The sequence below is a fragment of the Pleurodeles waltl genome, chromosome 6 (assembly GCF_031143425.1).
Source record: "Pleurodeles waltl isolate 20211129_DDA chromosome 6, aPleWal1.hap1.20221129, whole genome shotgun sequence".
Classification (NCBI taxonomy): domain Eukaryota; kingdom Metazoa; phylum Chordata; class Amphibia; order Caudata; family Salamandridae; genus Pleurodeles; species Pleurodeles waltl.
Genome location: NC_090445.1, coordinates 1420956664 through 1420972569, shown reverse-complemented (window position 1 = coordinate 1420972569; position 15906 = coordinate 1420956664). Strand labels below are relative to the sequence as shown.

The 15906-nt window shown below is 39.9% G+C and overlaps 1 protein-coding gene across 1 annotated transcript in view; it reads left to right on the top strand.

The window, feature by feature from the left end:
- Positions 1–15906, top strand: part of PRDM2 (PR/SET domain 2) — a 501039-nt gene that overhangs the window by 113556 nt on the left and 371577 nt on the right. Inside the window, exon 2 of the mRNA XM_069240785.1 lies at positions 8348–8439. The gene's annotated coding sequence lies outside the window, so the exon portion shown is untranslated. The remainder of the gene's footprint in view (positions 1–8347; positions 8440–15906) is intronic.

Genomic DNA, 15906 nt, shown 5'->3' with positions numbered 1-15906 from the left:
TTGCAAGCCTGGCACCGATTTGTGACCCTTGACCTCAGAGGTGGAAAAATATTTGCCAACAACAGAAGGTAAGCAGTGTCTTGACCAGTACTCTTTACGTTCTGCAGCTTCCATTGGCACCTGTAAATTCATCTGTATGTTTTGTAAATTAAATAAATTCAGCAGTGCAATGCACAATGTTCTGATTAAATACACATATGAAATAAAAAAACTAAAACATTTTTTGTACAAGATGTTTTTATTGACATCATGAATCCAACTCAGGGATCCTACTGTATTATATGAAAAAGGCCACTACGTTTGAATTCCTCATCCAGTACACAATGTTCTTGATTAAATAATTTAAACTGTTCACAAATTTCTCAGTTGAACATCATCACTAATTTTAAAAGAATGCATTTCTCCAAATTATGTATTTATATTATAGTAGTCCAAAGGAAAAACGAAAAAGTTGAATGGGGAGGGGAAAAGAAATATAAAAAAGGAACAAGGACAAAGTGAGGAAAGAAGAACAAAAACGTGGGTGGTAAGTGACAACACAGGAAATGGATGAAGAAAAAAGCACAAGAGTTCTGCTGCCCATCCTACAGCCTCAAAAGGGAACAGTGTTTTCATATCCCCATGTGAATCTAAGTTCCATTAGAGAGGATCAGGCAGAAAACTCGTGCACTTCCTCAAATTACCACAATGTCACCATTTTCTGGCATAAGTTAGAGCACAACCAGGTGTAGTGCTTCTCAAAAAAGACCATGCTACATCTGTCTGGGTGAAGACATGAATCTCACAATTTCTTGTTACTCTCAAAGGCTCAGGGTACCAGAGTGACGAGGCGATACTCAGCTGCATCCCCTCTTTATGCACATCTCAAAGGTCTCTTTCCACTGGGGTAGGCTGGGTTAACATCTAATCTAGCTGATAGCCATTCTTGCCAGCTCCATTACAGTACAGCTATCGGGAAGCATTTACTCCCCAGAAAAGGATGCATCAATATGTGTCTGAAGGGACGGCAGGAAATGCCTGGATTTAAACATTAGCCACAATTTAGGAGTACTCTAAAGACTCCACTCTCGCATCCAGGACCAGCATTACCCTAGCCACTCTATTCAGGAACTCAATATGGGCGCGCCCATTCCCCATGTGATGCATCCAGCCCCCTGGTGCTTGCACCTTTGAATCAATTGCCATCTCAACAGCTTCCACCCCTCTGGCCATCTTCTCCATACTCTCCATACATGCTTAATCCACTGTTGTTATTTTTCCACCTTTTAATGAAGGGATAGTGCCTAGGGTTATTTTAATATCCCATCTGACTCACTATCAGGTTCCCATGTGTCATATTCTCTTGGCTCTCTGTGAGCTCTTCATATCTCTCTTGGTTTGCTTTTCTGAAATGGCAAACACCCATACAGGAGCCACGCCATCATCCAAAGAAGGGTCTGTAGCCCACTCTCATGCATTGCCTGCATGCTTGCTCCCCTCTACCACTTCCAGAAAGGACAGGCCTCCAATACCTGCAGTGGCTCGAGTCATGCTGCTGGGCAATAACTGCAACTAAGATTCTTCCAGTACTATCAGAATGGCCCACCAATCACCCACCACGTGACCCTACAGCCTGCGCCTGTCAGTGATCAAGCTGGTGCCACCAGAGCATCATTCACAGATGGGTGATATCTCAGTTGACACTTGAAACTGCTTTAAGCTTACATCTCCAGTGTCTACCATACTTTAACATCCTTAAACAGATCTACTCTGAAATGCTCCAGGCTGCCTTATATGCCCCAACAGCTGCAGCGATTGAGCGGTGTAAGGAGTTCAATAACCAGTTGGCTCTGTCTACCACAAACACATTTTTACACAAGTTGTACGTTTCATTACTGTGAATACACAAAAAATATGTTTGAACAAAACCTTCACCTCTTTGTTTCACAAAAATGACTGTACCTTACAACTGTCATTGAGGTTATACATCAGAGGAGCCACTGAATCATGAGTTTGTCGAACAAAAATGTTCCGTGGTTTGCTGGACTCTGCAAACAAATACATAATTTCTCAGGTAATGGATGGAGAAATTAGTAATGTTTCTCAGCATATAAATTAAGCTCCCGAACTAAACTGTAGGTTGTATCTAAACTAGACATTTGTCTATGTTGTGCTGTTATATCAATCATGAAGTTATTCTGAAACTTAAGTGATGTCAATTATCGTCATGTCATCAGGGTTATAGTCATGTGATATCACTTCTGAGGAAGGTCAAACACGATATGGTGGCATTTTGTGTTCTTCCATTGAAGCAAAGGGTGTATGTTGACACTTCTGCAACTTCTGGTATTTTGGTGAATCCCCGTCATTGCTCATGTTCCATTTATTTAGTTTCCTAATCAACGCATGTAGCATGCTCATCATTTAATGATGTGGGTAGTCATTTAAATTGTATGTTTCTACTCTGAAGATTGTCAATTCCTCGAATATGGTGACATAGGGGTGTTATGGTCTGGCTTCCATTCTTTGCATTGGAACACTATTTCATCACCACGAATGCTAGTGGGCAGAGGTTCCAGGCCAGTCGTTACCAGTCTCTGGTACTGACTTCTTGTTGGAGTGTCTTTATCTTTTTTATCTTCTTGAATAAACCTCCTGCCCACGGCACTGGCTGTGATAGTAAACAACTTAACAGAAAGCTAAAGTGAATACTTAAGATGTAGGGATTGTGTGTGATGGGGAAAACATTCCAAATGTAGCACCTTTGAAATGTCTGGTTCAAGCTTTCTTTCGGTGGAATTGGAAAGGGGGTGGTATTCTGTTTTGTGATTGTTATTTAAATAGAAATTGTTCAACATCCAGGATTGTAATTGCAAAGGCAATGCATAGTGATAGATTTGTTCTGGAGTTAAGGATGCAATGTACAGTTGTGATGTGTCAGAGAATTGCTGCATTAAATGCAGTCTTTCATCATCGGGTCTAGAGGCTTCATGTAAAGATTAAGGGATTTTGGGTCTAGGATCGATCCATTTATGAAGTCTTCGATGACATGTCTCTGATTTTCACCTTTAATAATTTCTTGGTGAAGAAATATGTAAACCACCTTAAGACCTTGCATAAGTTCTGATTAGTCTGCTGTGATTAAATATGGTGGAGAGGTTCGGTATTACTAATTGCCTTGTGTCTCTTTTGTTCAGGATAATCTGCACATCATTTAGCACCTTTCACATTGCTATATCACTGAAGAGCCCCACCCAAAATCAAACATGCATGAATGGACTTGGTTGCACCACAAGTGGGAGGGGGTGAATTTTAAGTGAGTGACAGAAAAATATGGATTACCTGAGGAAGGAAAACCCATGCTTGAGCTGCTGTGGCTTCTTGGTTTGAATCTCAAAACACAGAGAGCAGGCCGATGGACACATGACTTTGGCTAAAAAAATAATCAACTAATATTTTACTGCCACTGCTCTGAGATGTGTTCTCTAATGGATATGCAACAAACAACAAGGGGATTTAGTCACTCTGAAAGGAACAGAGTAGGACTATAGATAAAAGTATAGATGGTGATTATAGGAACAGTAGAGGCTGGAATGGGAGAATCAGTGAAACAATTCTGCTCAGAGATTGAACAGACAAAATGGAAAGGGGGCACAGGGTGCATTGACTCACAGATGAACTGATGGGCATGAGTGGTATAGTGATGAGTGTAGCAGAGTAACAAAGTAACAAGACCAACGGGAAGTGATTTACATAGTATACCAAAAAGCAGTCAAACATCTATTGCGTTTTATACACATGACTTCACTGCTTGATTCATACGCTCAGCCAGACCTGGCTTGAGGACAATATGAAGCTGTCTTTAAATGAACTGTGGACAAATTCTTCAAAACTTCTTGCATCTCTTGAGATGTCAACTGGACTCCATTGTCTGTGATAACCTCCTGTGGAACTCCCTCACAAACAAATTCATCCTTTAAGAAACTGATCATTACTGAACTAACATATTTAGTCCACTAAACTAACACATTTAGTAACCACCCACTTGTACATGTAGTCCAAAAACAGTAAGACATTTCTTTTATTAACTGTTAAAAAAAATAGGCAGTACCAGCAAAATCCAATCCCAACTTCCTCCATGGCTCCTTTAGAATCTCCATGGGAGACAAAGGAGCTCTATCCACTGTCTTACTCTTGTCACTCCTGGCACATGTAACACAATCTTTGATTACTTTTTTCACCTGCCGATCAAACCCCGGCCACCAGCATAACTCTCTCACTCTAGCTTGGTGAGATTCTTTCATAAATGGCCCTCATTTACCAAATTCACAATCTTTTCTTTCAAGACTCTGGGTGGAATTAATGAAGTAGTTCTTAATAATTCATTTTCATTCCAACTCAATTCATTCCATACATTCCAAAACCACTTCATGTTCTCAGATAGTATTTTGTAAGGGAGTGCAGAATTCACTAAGTTTCACTCCGCAGAATTCTGCATAGTTAAAATAAAACTCAGTGTGTTTCTGTAGAGTTCTGCATAGCAGACAGAACTGGCTGCACATTGTGCTGAAATACAGAAATATGTAGTATAAGCACTATTGTAGCTTCATCAACAGTCTGCAAACATGTTTCACAAATTCACCAGAAAGTGACGCTCTCAGACTGCTGCCTTACCTGTCCAGTGCTACTATTTTGTGGCCAGTGATATCAGTCACTGCACAGACTGCCATACTCTCCTCCCACTCACCAGTGCCTTCCTTCTGCTTGCCCACTGCTCTGCCGAAGCCCTGGTGGGGAGTAGGCAGTGTGCCCTGTCTTGTGCTGCTGCTGGGCCGCACCTCGGCTCGGTTGTTCAAGTCAAACCCTTATAACTTGGCAGCTATTCCCTACGTAAAGCTCATACACACCACACAACCAATCATGTAGGTATACACATATTATTTACTGGTGTGAAATCCATACTATTACCTAAGATTAGCTGGAGAAACTCTTTTAGTGATTGACTTGAACAATCCTGGCTATTCACTGGCTGCTAAGCGTTACATACTGTATTATCAGTTGTGATTGGTTAGTTGAATGCTTGCCTGTTGTTTAGTGGTTGCGATGTGAAGAACGTTAGCATACACATGTTGCACGTTTCCCGCTTCCATCAGTGAACAGGTTACCTGACCCTTCCATCGTGGAGGACTGTGTGAATGCCCATGATCCTGTGGCCAGCATGGAGTCAGCTTTAGAAGACCAGTGCAATTTGTATAAATAAGTCAGCACTGGTGAGAAAACACTTCACCAACAGTGGTTCATAGTGCCGATTTTTCTGTTCCCAGACAATATGTTATGCAGGTCCCCACTTGGACCTGCCTTTGTCTAAGTTCAGCTGCCATTACAATGAAACAACACCTCATTCAGTGGCAAAGTCGTCTCTGGACTTTAATAGCTGTCATTGTGGCTTGGCTCACTGGCCTCTGTCAGCTCACATAACATTCCTCCATTATGTTTCTCTGCACTTTCCTAAATGTATTTGTTTGAGCACGACTCTTTTGTGTAGACCAGGCACCGGTTAACTCCACAATGTGGCAGGTGGCGGAGTTTTTTGTCCCTGAATTCTGTGCTCCAAGCAGAACGGAGTTTACCGCCCATCCCTACAATTTTGTATTCAGGCCAACCTTTGACAATATACTCTTTGAGTTCTTTTTTTCCTCAGGTTCATTTCTTGCCATTTGCTACTCATCTTTCTGCAATGCACTTTAGCAGACCCAACTGATCTGATCAGATTCTACCAATGATGCTTCCTTGTCAAGTGGTACACAAGACAAATAATCAGCTACCTTATTTCTAGAACCATTAATGTGCTACACCTGGAAATGAAATTCACTAAAACCTTCATTCCACCTTTTAATCATTGGTGTAGTTCATCATTTTTTCTCGTAGAAAGCACATTGACTAATGGTCCATGATCAGACCTGACAAAAAACGACATGCCCCACAAGTAAAATTCAAAATGTTGAATTGCCAAGGCACATGCCAAATCCTCTCTCTCAATGATGGAATATTGTCCTTCTGCATCTTTAAGAGATCCACTTTTTCCTCTCCATAATCAGTCTGTGAGAGTACAGCTCGTAGACCCTTGAGACTAGCATCAGTGATCAAAAGGTATTTTGAATCATCAAAATGTCCAGTGCGACTTTTGATGGCCTCAAAAGCTTTACTACATTCAGCAGACCAACTACTAAACTTTGCACATTCTTTTAAGCAAGGGTCTGATGGGCTGGACTAATGCAGAAAATTGGGTCCTTTTACTCCTAAACTACATAATAAAACTTCTTGTTTTCTCACTGCTGAGAACGTTTCCCCTCCTATTGCCCCAAGGTATGAGTCGAAAAAGTTTTTCCATCTCTTCCATTGTATGTGAGGTTCACCCTTACCAGACAAAAATACTGGTGGAGAAGGCATGGTGGTCACTGCCATTGTGACAGATGTATATAATAATACACAAAGAATAGGAGAAGGATTTAGGCAGGAATACCTCTGGAAAGGCAGAAGTATTGCTCGACCTATGGACCAATAACAATCAATCAATACAAACTTACTACAATGCAGATAGTTTCCTTACATTGGATGTAGCTGTTGATCCCTTTAACTAGGACTGTCAACACCTGTAAGTATGTGTGCGTTGTACTGAAATAGTCAACACCTGTGAATGTGCTTGTCACTATTGTCTTGTAACACACACACGCAATTTGATAGTTGATACGGGTGTGCATATCACCACTGTCTATTGTATAGCAATCCCGCAATCAGCAATCAACAATTAATGAATTATGAGATTCGATCATCCATCATTGGTAAACAAACTGTGGTGAACGATTAATTACTAAGAAACGGAAGATGTACGCATCACCATTGGAGAATGTACTGTAAGCAGTGAAAGAACATTTTCTCTCGGAACTTGCAGGTGTGCAGTCCACTGATGTCATTGCATGTTGTCAAACAACAAATTAGGGAGAACTCGTGGAAATGTCACTGTTAGAAATCCTTTTAAAAGTTGTTTGACCAATCAAACTTGCTCTTTTCTCCTTTCTTCTTCTTTTTTTAATGAATTTCCTTAGTGTGTGCATTCCTGAACGCACTTCAGTGATGGCATCCTATGCACACTAGTGTGCATATCACTGAAACACACATCAAAGATGGAACCCGCTGTAAGCTGCTCCTCCGTGCACAATACTGCTGAATTGTGTTTTCCAACAATAGTGTGTGCTTCACTGAGGACTGCGCTAATAGCCAATCCTCACCCTTGGCTCCTTGTCCATGCTCTTCTCACACCTGTCCTCTGTGTTTGTGCTGCAGCGCATAGACTCCTTCCTCCAGGCTGAAATGCAGCAATAATGGCAGATGGTGCCTGTCTCCTCCCAGGCTAGTCATCGCCAGTGTTGTAAAGTTCATTCACGAAGGACACAAAGAAAGTGTCATCACTGAACTTTATTAAGTAGAGCTTACACCAACCGAGGAGCTCAGTCGTCCTCCTTCAGTCCTCAACTCCAACTGTCCTACTGGAAGCTTACATTTCCCATATTCCAGGATGATAGGTCCCCCTAAAGAAAATGACATAGTTGCATTCTAGTGCGATACAACAGAGTGATTAGCACGAGGTCAGTGATTTTCATGGGTGCCTCCACTTACAGACACAAGGCAATGATTAGAAAAATAAATTACTGACATTCAAGCTCAGTGTTTTCACAAAGGAGGGAGAGGTTGGAAAATCTCTTACCTTGTGTCAGGGCATGCAGTACTGGTTAGATGTCCTATCACCAGCTGGACCGTAGCTCTATAAAATGGCATCAGGGCAAAATACATGCACTTTAGAATACAAGGTATTGGGTATGAGTTTAGATATAGTCACAGAGTACTGTTGCCACTTTATGCCACACAATTTGAAAAACAAACCAGAAATTCGGAGCTAGAAGTTGTGAATGGGCAATCGAACAATGAACAGCTTGGTTTGGAGATATGCATTTAATCTAAGCTTGGCCCAAACTTGGCCTTTGATCTAAAATGGGGTAATTCTCATATCTGGAGTCAAAACACCTCCGAAGAGGTTAAAGTAATAGTCATAGAAATTAGTTTTACTTCATACCTCTAAACCTGCTCACTTTGATCAGCCTCTGAAGTACGAGTACGAGTGCAGAGTACTTAGACTTTTTGAAGTTCCAATTTGCTTAAAGCTTCGCCTTTAATTCTATACATTAATGAGTATGAGTTGTATTACTTCAGAACTTGTTTAAATATAAAACTGCATACTGGCTATGGAAAAGCTATCACTGGTTTTTACTTATCTTCCACACAGGTCTAAATGGTGTATTTGTTTTAACAGTTACAGGTCCTTTAGAAGACGAAACACCCCAAACACCCACAGCTGACCCGAAACTCAAGAGTTTTTTAGAGCTGACAGAAGCTGTAAGCCCGGTGAGTTTTGTCATTCTTTTTTTCTGTCTGTGTATCAAATAATCACATTATAGAGTATACCTATATTTTACAAAGACTATTGTAGTCGTACTAGATGTATGCATAAAGCGTCCATGTGAAACCCTTTGATTTCACAGGTCAACTTCAACCTGCCAAGTTACATTCTATGTAATAAAGATAATCCTTTTTAGGGGATCTTTATAAGTGCTTAGAATTTCAGGTAAGTCTGACTCATAGTTACAGATATGCGAGCATTTTGATCTCCTTTGAGCAGAGTTGATCTCTAGTGCACCCCGTGAAGCCCCATAGAAAAGCGAAATTACCATGATAAACAATTATTCTGGTTCCATTTCCCCCACTAATTAATTTCCCCCAAAATTGAACCTGGAGATTTTGTCCACATTGAGTAGCAGAAATCTTTTGGTGAAAGTAACAGGTCAGTAGGAAATCCACAGACCATGTAATTCCGCTTGTGCCAGTAACAGGAGTTATTGGCCCTATTATAATTACTGCAAAACTTGTACTGCACCTTTGATAATGATGAAACTGTGTCCCTTAGAACCGATGAGAATAGCAATAAAGCAAACTACGGTTGATTGGTTCCAGGATTTGTGAGGGGTGGCAAATCATCAATGAGGGTCTCAATGCATTGATTTGCAGGCAAGGAGAGATTAAGTGATTTGGTGGATCACAGATTTCTAGGAGGACTTCATAGTGATAGGGTGTTGGAGAGATGGTAGGTGCCTGACTGTTAACTGTCTCAAAAACAAGTGTCAAATTGGCAGTGAGGCATTTGACTTGGTGGAGGTATGCTTGGATAGCAACATGTATGGCCTTGTCCAGTAGAACAAATGCATATTGGGGAGGCCAACTTGAATCCTTATGCAATACTTCAATCTGCTAGTACAATGATAAATTGATGTGTTTTTGAATGCAATAAGTGGTCTTTGTGGTCATACCTTCCACATGCTCTTCACTTTCTATTAGTAATGCTTTATTAAACTCTAAATGTTGCAGAAGAAGAATAACATAGCACAGTAGTTAGTACAAATAGTAACAGGCAAGTGTTTTAAAAACGTATTTTAACAAACAACCGTAGAGTAGACAAAACTATTCTAAAGCCTTGTTCAGTTTTCTCACCTGTGAATATTTGACTAACCATTGAGTACATAGTCAATTTACTAAAGAAATTGAAAAGAACCAAGCCCACTGGATTAGTGTTTTCATTCGGATACACTACCTGCTATGACTACTGTTCAACTGTACTTGGGTCATTTTTAGTACCCTTACACAAAAAATATATTTTGGATGAAAATTAGATGAGCATTAATAGATCAGCTCACATGTCTTTGCCAGAGAGAGCTTGGTTCTCTTTCAAAGCAGCTTCAGCCAACAACTCTCAGTTCCTGATATCCCATTCAGAACAGGGTACCACAAAACTAGACATTAATTTGCAAGATTGTTGAGGACAAATGTGTGGAGAGGATTAAGACATTTTTGGTACGTCCTAATGTGTATTAAACATTATTACGAGCTCTCTGGAAAGCTTGCCTTTAATATAAGACATGAAGGGCTTGATTTAAAGTTTGCGTAAGGGCAGTCCATTACAAACGTGATGGATATCACACCCACTGTATTAAAAATGCATTAAGATATAATGCACTCCTAATGATGCAGACAGGATAGCTATCATATTTGTGATGGAATACTTATTCACCATCTCGAAATCAGACCCCAACACATTTCTGTGTCCTCAACTGCCATATTCTGGAAAATATTGGAGTACTTATCACTTGCAAATGTTTTGAAATCCCAAACACAGTGGGAAATCTCACTTCCTAAGGGAGATCCAACACGTTTGGTAAATCCCTGTCAGCCTAACATTTGGTAGTATTTATTCATTGGAAAGGCATGCCTGTCTCTTTTGTACCTTAAGAGGCTCTTACTGAAAAAGTGTATTGGAGCAGCTCACCCAAATGTAAAGTTGGTCACATCAAAGAGACTTAATTACTCCAGGCTTGCTCTTGAGCCTGATGCTCGGTAATCTGAAGCATGCTGCCATAGCTTTGTTGCTCATAAATGCTTCAATTTTAATGAATGTGAAGAATAAAGCTCAATGTTTCTGGCTAACGAGGCAAATAAGACTCTAGGGAAATTGGATGGGGACTGCAAGAGACACTGGTACTGCTCAAGAAGGAAAGAACAGAAGACCTCGGTTTTGAGGGACATTAAAGCCACCCAATGTTTGCAATGAAGCAGTTTGAAATGCATGACTGAAAATATGGTGTAAAAGTACAAAAGGAAAACAGATTGTGTGTTGTTTTCAAAAGAGTGAGAAGGGAAACAAAATTAGGAGATAATGTTGTCCTGAGAAGAGGTGTAAAATGAGAAGAAGAGGGCCCCATGGCCAGAGACTTGGGGGACACCTACTGTTAGAGGAGTGGTTGATGATGACTTTGAAACCAATGCAATTGAGAAAGAGTGATAAGAGAGGTTTTATAACAACTGTCTTGTCATCATTACATATTAAATTTTAAGATCCTAATTTTTGCAGGTTCACTTTCTCTTCCTTTTTTTCCGTCCCTTCTTCTACTTAGTACACTCCCTACTGTCCTCTTTAATGTTCCCTTTAATACCAATGGTATGTTCCCCTGGACTTTGGAATGTTGAGGTGGGGCGGTCATTTACAAATTTGGCGGGGGGAGTAGTCACAGCCTGGTGGATATAAAGTCCTCCCCCAGGCCAATGGTGGCTACTCCGTCCTCCAATAATTGAATTGGGCCCTCTGGTCTGACCTCCATTCTTCTCATCCTGATAAATGGAGTTTCTTCTTTAAAAGCTTTATGCTTGGTCTAATTACCCACACCATTCTTTTCTTCAGCTCTCTCCTTACATCCTGTCTGCCATTGACAGCCAATTGAATCGTTCCCTTGATTAATCACACTTCACAATGCCATTAGACTTTGCTATATAAAAAGAGGTTCTGTGTTTTACACCACATCTTCCCAAGACATTTTACATCTGCAGTGAGGCTAACTGGGTAAAATTACCAGTCATGAATATATCATGGAAACCCCTTTCTGTGGAAAATACTCCATAGCACATTAATGTTTGATTCTGAGGTCAAATCTTGTATAATCTCAAATTCGAGCCAACATGAATTGAGCCCCACCACGATCACAAGAAATCTCTCACTTCCTCCAAAGCAGTTAGTTAGTTCAATAAAACATGGACTAATATTTATCCACACCTTATCAGGAACATCATGTTTTCGGAAATGTCCCTTACCATTACATTTTTCGCTGGTGTTTACAATCTCTATCCTCTCAATCAACCGCAACATTTCTTTAACCATGACTGGTAACCAACTTCTTTCTTTGGGTTTCTTCTTTGTAATAGTTCGGTCCAGATGTACTTTGTGTGCTGATATAATAGGTCTACTGCACACATTTTTGGGAGGGAGAAACCTCTCACCCCTCATTACCAGACTTCTACTATATGCTAACTCAATTTATTATTGGATTTGCCATACACTTTTTTAATTTTGTTTTTTTAGAAGAGTCCATACATCATATAAAAAATGTATATTACAATGTAAAATAAGAAGTCCTTAAAAAGAAAGATATCAGCAACAAAAACCAAAATGTGATAATCGTGACATCAATATTGCGCATGACCCTTAATGTTGAATATTGGAATTCTTCCCCCACGACACTAAAATAATTTACCACCCTGGTTCAGATTCCTATAACCCATAGAACGTCTTAAGGTATCCTGACCTCAATGAAAAACCAATGCTCTAATTGTTTAATTTTTAACATTTTGGACCACCATTGTGAATATGTTGGAATGAGCGCCGATCACCAGTTTTAGAGGATTAACGACCTTGCTACAAGCTTGCACAAAACAATCTCTTTTGCAGGAGGGATGAAACATTAAAATCGTGAGAGTACCCCAGAACCACTATGTAGATGTCTATTGGCTGATATAACCCTAAAGTGCATATACAGTACATCTGAAGATCTGCCTAGAAGGAAGTTATTTGGGGGCACTCCCAAAAAATATGGGTACAATAGGCTCCATTCAAGTGGAACACCTGAAGCATCTATCAGGAACATTGGGTTTAATTTTGTGCAAAAATGCTGGGGTTTTGTAGAATAACTCTTTGCATAAAACTGCCTTCTATGGAAATTTGCCCCTTTTATTAAACAAAAATTAAACTTATTTACGCTGTACCTGATCTCTTCTGTAATCTGGAGACCTTCCTTGGCTGCCACTTATCTCAGGCCTTTGAGTATCATGCCTTGGTCTGCTGCTGACTAAGAATGCTGACCCAGACACTAATAGATCTACGAGTAGTGGAGCCAATCAAGTCTTCACCCAGGTCTAGGCTAGTCCAAATTCTACTAAGATCTAATTTGCTTAAGAACTGTCTAATAAGAATAAAAGATCCTTGCATCTTTGCCTTAAATAGCCTAATAGAATGCTCAATTTCCACCCAGGTCTTCCAACTGGCTTGATTTAAAAAATTAGATATCAGAATAAATCCACAAAATGCCCACCTAGTGCTAATGCTGTTGTCCAACAAGAGATGATTATCGACATAGATATCTGCCAGGCGGGTTGCACCATTGATGACCGGGATATTATAATGTTTACAGAATTGTTCTTTACCTTTAAGAAGCCATCCTAGGACCTTACATCTAACTTTTTAGGAGAGTTTTGAAAGGCGCAGAAAATTATACATTTGATATTCTTGAAAAACAAAATTAATTAAAAAATTGTCTACCTGCATTCGACCTAAAGCTTTTATGGGGAACCTACAAGAAGTGTGACGAAAGGTGGCAAAATAGTACAGTTTTAAATCGGGCAAAGCCATGCCACATTCGTTTCTCAGCCTATAAAGTGCATCTATTGCTAGTCTAGGTGTTTTATTTGCACAGATAAAGACAAAATAAATGCCCTCCAGTTCCTTAAAGAATTTTATTTGAAGAGTACATAGAATATCTGAGAATAAGAAAGTGCATAAAGGTAAGACTGCCATTTTTATCAAAGTATCCTGACCCATTATCGACAAAAGTAAGTCAGTTCACTTCGCAAAAAGGCCCTTAATCTTATGCAGCAGAGTGTAGTAATTCAATGTGAAAAGGTCTGTCGCATTTTCCGATACATATATGCCTAAATATCTTTTAGATCGAGAATTAACTAGATGGTGAAATTGTATCGGTAAAGTGTCCAGTGCACAATTATTTAGCAAAATTTCTGTTTTCAGTTTGTTAATCTTGTACCCGCCCAAATCCTGAAATTCTTGAAAGATTCTAAAAACCTGATTTAAATTTGCATGGCACAGTTTTAAAAATTAACGCTATATCCTCTGCATATAGTTTTATACAGGTCATGCGATTTATGGGCGCACAACATGGAGATCTTTTCATATTGCTATGGCTAAGGGTTCTATAAATAACGTAAGAAGGATAGGCAACAAGGGGCATCCTTCCTGCGTGCCCCGAACATTTGGGCAAGTCCCAGTATTTTGAGAATTAAAAAGTATTTGGGCATGAGTTCCTGCATACAGGTGTGATTTGCTCTTAATTAATCTCTCTAGAAACCCGATCTCTCGAAGAATGGCAGAAAGACTGGCCAAGGACATTAGATCAAAAGCCTTCTCGGCTAAAAAAATAAAATGTGTGCAGGAATACGTTTTTGCAAAAAATAATCTAATACCACAATTAAATAATGTGTGTTAGAGAATAGTTAGTGAAACCGCACTGGTCTGAGTGGACAAGGGAGCCTAATGTTTTACTCTTGCGATTGGCCAATACTTTAGCAATTATTTTATAATCCATATTTTACAAACTGATGTGCCTATATGAGTTAATATTTTTCAGAAAGCTGACCGCCACCACAATTACGAAATGATGCCGGTACCTCGCTACCGGTTAAAATATGGTGAGTCAGCTTAACAAGTTGAGGGCTTAAGACAGATGTGAATTTCTTCGAAAACTCTACGGGAAGTCCATCATAGCCACAGGCCTTCCCACTCACCAGCTAGCCCACCACTAACTCAACCTCCTCAAGGGAGACTGCAGCTAATAGGGCCTGATAAGGAATGGCACCGAGCTTTGGAAGGGATAGCTGAAATAAGAAATGGTTAAGACGAGCTGTTGCTGTACAATGTTTATTGATTTATGGTGTTTAAAAAAAAAGATAAAAAATCTGGGCATGCACTTTGTGCGAGTTTAGGTTTGCTTGTCGAATAGCGAGCTAACCCAATTCTGGACTTAGTTTTCTTGAGTATGCCACGCTAGGAATCTACCAGCATACTCACTTTCCTCATAAAATCTCTAAAGATGGGCAGCATTGGCTGTGTAACTGCGGGCATAATAAAACTCTTGCATACACATTCTCACTTGATTAAGTGCAAATTTATTATGAGTGTTCCTGTTACAAGTGTATGTCTGACTTGCGCGGCGGAGTGCTGATTCAAGAACTACCCGTTAAGCAGTTAGCGCCTTTCACTGTTTATTTGTGTGAGAGGTTATTCGACCTTGAATCGTTGCCTTAAAGGCAGCCCAGACTACATCTACACTTGTGAAACCTACATTTAATGCAAAGTAACTTTTCTCCTCAGTTAACATCCTACACCATTCTTCATTTTCCAAGTTAACCTTATAAAATCGCCATCGAAAAGTGGGTCTCTCTAACTCAAACTCTGTAGTAACCATTTCCACCAGGGAATGATCAGAAAAGCTACTAGGAATATGTGCATAACTACTCAATTTCAATTTTTGGGAAAATAAAAAATAATCCAACCTGGCCTCAGAATTGTACCACAGAAACAAGAGTATTCCTGCCTGGTCCTATAGTGTGCTTGCCAAAGATTGGCTAAACATAAGGTTTTCATACAATTGGACAAAGCTTTGGCTACTCGTGCCTTGTTCTGATTGCGCATCTGAGATGTAGCATCCAGAGTGGAGTTTAGGAGAAAGTTAAAATCCCCCCAATAATTACTGTCCCAAGGATGGTCAACAAAGCCTGACTGGGCTCGACAATTGGATTGGGATCGTCAAGGAGGGGGGCATAAAATGTCGCTATTTGCAATCTAGCGGTATTAAGCAAACCACTAATAAGAGTCTATCTGCCATTGTTATCTATTTGAGTGTAACTAACCTGTAGAGGGAAATGTTTGTTCACTTATATTGTTACCCGTGGGTGAGTGGCTTGCGTGGATGACAACCATTGCCAGTGCTTAAACATCTTATATTGTGGCTCCCTTTCATCTAAAAAATGTGTTTCTTGAATTAAAGGTACTTGTGGTGAGTGTCCTTTTATCGACTCTTCAACAGCTAGGGCTTTGTGCTTATTATTTAACCCATTAGCATTTAGTGAAACAATCCGGAACCCCTGTTTATCTGACTTATTATCCATGTTGTCATGATACAACAGACTGCAAAGCGCCAGTGTACA